The sequence below is a fragment of the Triticum urartu genome, chromosome 3, assembly GCF_003073215.2.
Source record: "Triticum urartu cultivar G1812 chromosome 3, Tu2.1, whole genome shotgun sequence".
Taxonomy (NCBI): Eukaryota; Viridiplantae; Streptophyta; class Magnoliopsida; order Poales; family Poaceae; genus Triticum; species Triticum urartu.
In genome coordinates, this window is record NC_053024.1 from 198,798,789 (window position 1) to 198,803,703 (window position 4,915).

General features: G+C 48.5%; 1 pseudogene; it reads right to left on the reverse strand.

The window, feature by feature from the left end:
- Window positions 1-319: 319 nt before the first annotated feature.
- Window positions 320-4,692, reverse strand: LOC125543577 (annotated as a pseudogene).
- Window positions 4,693-4,915: the final 223 nt, after the last annotated feature.

The following is a 4,915-nucleotide window of genomic DNA, read 5'->3' on the forward strand; positions in this document are numbered from 1 at the left end:
ATACAATAACCACAGCTCGACAAGTCATAATGTTCCAAGGCCAAAAGGAGCATCACCGACTATTTAGGATTCTTCCTAATGTTTCATTCGTCCTGTTTGTTTTATTTTTTTCACTGTTTGGACCTGCACACCAATGAGATGGCCAGGTGCAAAATAGAAAAGACAAAACCAGATGAATGCAAGGCTTAGTGGCAAAAAACAAACTATCCTGCATGGTTAGTAAGGAGAACTAACAAGTGATACCATTTTTATCCAGCCACCATCAACATAAGGCAGGTAAAGGTATAACCAAACTGGCAATGTTCATAAATACATTCCAAGTTAACAATGTGGCAGTTTGCAAATGAGATGCATATATAAATTCTAAGTTGCAAAATGATGATCCGCGATAAAATACCAGAGTCAGCATTTCTGATCATATTAAAGTATCCCAAGCGGAATCACCAAATGCTTGACATTTCGCACTATTACAGAGAAGTAACAACGATGATGAAAAAAATATACCTATTCAAGGTGTTTGTTGAGGATAAGCAAAAGATCTCCCATATAAGGAAGCAGCTGAAGCAGCAGCCTCAAGTTTTGCTTGACGCCTGTTCACGTTCTCACTTGTTGCCCCTTCTGAACCTGGAGCGCCGATGCCTGCAGCTGTTTTTCCTCACACTGAATTAGGAATCACATACAAAACTATTTGCCAAATGTGGCACTGACTGATAGAAATTGTTGAGTAGAAAAATGTAAAACAATGAACAGAACAGCAAAAGGAAGCTCACCAAGCTGAACACCCGGTTGAGCTCCATGCTGTTGCGCAGATGCAGTACGTCCATTGTCCGGGGGGACAATGGGAGCTCTACATGTGGGACAAGTATGTTGGCGCTCTAGCCATGACCTCAAACAATGCACATGGAATAAGTGCCCACAAAGCAGCTTCTTTGCTGTTGTCATCTCTTCACGACAGATAATACATGTAGCATCACTCCTGAATTCATAAAAATATCTAAATCATAAACAAGAGCCATAGTTGAATAAACTGAAACAGTGCCAGTGAAATCAAATAACTCACACATTAAGCTCATCAGCTGTAGCATCTGGAAAACATTCATTCATGTTGGAAGTTATCTTTCTGTAGCGCACATAATCTGAAACACGAATTCTGAAGTTGCGGAAGGTCTCGTACAACTCACGGATCAAGTGCAGAGGGACACCATAGTTCCTGGTATAGGTATAACATATCAGACACTGAAGTTCAAACTATAGTACTCTTAAGGGGAAAGATCATAAGAGAACTCACAGGGAAGATAGCTATGAAGAAGAGCATATACAAAGACAAGTGCACAAGGTCACTGATGAGCTCCAAATAAAATGTATACACTGCCTTTTTCTCCCATTGACCTTCCATTAGCATGTCGCTGACATAGAATACATACTTCATGAATATCGATACCGTCGATGTTGCTAGTATCATATACCTGAAAACATGATTTGCACATATCTGAGCTACTTGGGTTTCAAGATCTTGAAATTACATCAAGAATTATCTGCAGATGTAAACGTAAAATTTTAGTATAACCTCAAGTAATAAATATAAGATTAGTCCCTTTGGTTGTTACCAAGCCTGAACAGGCATGTCCCATCCTTTAAAAACAATAACATATACTAGTAGCTGTTAAGTCTTACTGCAATTTAAAATATTCAGACCTAATGTTTTGCACCACTTTCACTTAAAGTATTGCTTAGAGTTAAGAAGACACTCTCTCCGACTCAGATAAGAAGGCATATAATTTTTGTCTGAAGTCAAACAGTACATAGTTTGACCAAGTTTGTAGGAAAAACTATCAACAATTACATTGGTAAATAAACATAATATGAAAATATATTTTAGTGTCTATATGTGATGATACTAATTTGGTATTGTTGTTGATAGTTTTCCTTACAAACTTGAAGAAACTTTGCACCACTTGACTTAACACTAAATTTATACGCCATCTTTTCAAGAACGATGGAGTAGCTAACAAGTTCCTGGACTTGGCTCCGAGAACGTAACAACCATAACATAAAAATGAATCAGATTTAATATTGAGGTGGCAAACATACTGGACAAATCTACACATGGCTTAGTGGAGGCATCAAGTGAAATGATTAAGTGATGACTTGGATACTGCAGCGTCAGGCCAAGTATAAGTTATGAATGACCAAGAAGTTTGAAACATACATTGGTGCATCCACACACAAGTCATAACATCCAGCGCTTAAACTGGTACGTCTAAACTATTCTTCCAGGATTCTAAAATGGACTTGCAAAGGGAGCACGAACACCACCACCTCTAGAGGAGGAGGATCTCGTGAAGATATGATGGTTATGGATAGACTTGAATATCTAGTACTCCCTCTGTACAGAAATATAAGAGCATTTACAGAGGGAGTATGTAACATTCTACAAATGCATCTTTATGCTCATAGAACTAGAAATGCTAGTACAACTTCCGTACTTTGTTGTCGGTTTGTTAAATGATGTCTAATACCGTTCAAAAAATGTTGCATAAACGTCCCTTTCCATGAAACATGGCGTTTTCATTTCATGGAACAATGCACGATTTTTCAACTTATAGGTGTCAAACCAAAGCGCATTGATATTTATAAGATCCAACGGTTGCTGTTTTAATTGAATCTGACTCATGGATATTGGATACCTTCTGAAATGTGAAGTGGGGCAATAAAAAGATGCTGCACTGCAAGCCAATTTTGGAATAGAAAGAAGGATTTGAGATATAGCTTACTCAAAGGAAAAGAAGATTGCAACAGACGCCTCCCGGTTCTTTATCAGTGGCATCAAGGATCTCGACAGGAAGATGCAGTCGACGGCAAGCAGGAACACCATGAAGGACACAATCCTCATGTGCGACAGCATCGGCACGGAGGGCGTGGTCTCAATGTAGTCGACCCTCTTCTGTGCGAGCCAATGCAGCGCCTTGACGAGGAGCAGGGCGGCGACCACGGCGAGGAAGGCGACGGAGAACTCCTGGCGGAAGATGGTGACCGCAAAGAGGATCTCCACGACCTCCCTCCAGGACTGCTTGTTGAGCTGCTCAACCTCGGCCTCGCGGAGCGTGCCCAGGAAGATGCGCTTGACGAGCTGCCAGGTGGTGTTGTTGCCGTTCTCTTTCTCACGCCGGACGAAGGTGGAAAAAGGAACATACTTTTTTTCCCGACGACCAACACTCCGGCAACGAACGCCCCGGCGGCCAAACGCCTCCTTTATATTCAACACACAGCTACATCACGGCAACTCTCCTAACATGATGTTTACAGTGCCTTATATAGGCTCACACACGCACACCACCAGAAGCCACTAACTCCACGCACACACACACCGCACCCGGCGCACCCGACGCCGGTCGCCAGCACATGGACATAGCTTATTGCCAACACTCACCTTCTAAACCATGACATCGCCGCGCAGCCTGCTAACAGAAGCTCTAACTCGTCATCGTCATCTTGTCTGCCCGATGACATAGCGCACCTCCGCGCCCACTTCAACGTGTCGTATGCCCGCCGTCGTCGGAGTTGATGCAGCTCACGTCATTGTCGTCATTACGGCCGTGATCCAGCCCGTGTACCCGACCTGGCGCACCGACGCCGGTCGCACCGTGCTCCGTCACGACTCTAGCGACATACGTCGAGCTCCTTCTCCGCCGGCGACACACGCCTGGTATCCCTCTGCGTCCGCGCGCACCCGACGCGCCCAACGAGCCCGACCGCACCAATGCGTCCCGCACGTCCTGCGCGCACCCCGACGCGCCCGACGAGTCCGACCACACCAGTGCGTCCCGCACGTCCCGCGCGCACCTGACGCGCCCGATGAGCCCGACCGCACCAGACGCTCATCGCGCGCCCGCGGTCCCGACGCGTCCAGTGCGCACCCATAACACGCACCGGTCGCGCCCGACTCGCCTCCACGGCTTATCGCCCTGCACCGCCGCGGCCTCCGTGCCGCCATGCAGTGCCTCCACGTCGTCACTCCGTGCTGCGCCACCGCGCCACCACGCAGCGCCTCGGCGGCCTCCGCGGTTGCCGCACGTATGACGTCACCGCCCGCCGCCTCCGCCACGCGCCATGACAGCCACAGCGCCGCCCACCTCCATGGGCCGACACACGGCCCGGAGCTCCGCCGCGCAGCCACCGGCGAGCACCGCCATCGCTGCCACGTCTCCGGCATGGCAAGCACGCCCAAGACACCAAGCTCATGATACCAATTGTTGTTGCCGTTCTCTCTCTCACGCCGGACGGAGGTGAAAGAAGGAGCACACTTTTTTTCCCGGCGACCAACGCCCAGACGCCCAAATGCCTCCTTTATATTCAACACACAGGCTACATCACGGCAACTCCCCTAACATGATGTTTACAGTGCCTTATATAGGCTCACACACGCACACCACCAGGAGCCACTAACTCCACGCACGCACACAGCGCACCCGGCGCACCCGACGCCGGTCGCCAGCGCATGGACATGGCTTATTGCCAACAGGTGGTGCACATGGCGACAAGGCCCGTGTTGAGGAGCAGCACGAAGCAGATCTTGGACGAGGAGAGGTAGACCATCGCCGGGTAGAACTGCTCCCTGCTGCTGAACGCGTAGTACACCGCTGACGTCGTCGCCAGCAGGCTGAACGCCGCGTACGTCTGCAGACGGATCATCTCCGCCGCCCGCCCGCGGCGAATCACCCCCACCAACAGGGGCGGATCTAGTGGCACGCCCAAAATTTGTGGAGTTTTGTTCAGGTTTAAGCAATCATGATCACTGAATGACTCAGGGAGCTCATACCTCAAAAACCTATGTCCGAGATTGCGGACGGGGCGGAGACAGCAGTGAGCAGGGACGCGGTGAAGTAGAACGGAGACGGCGATGGCGGCGACGCGC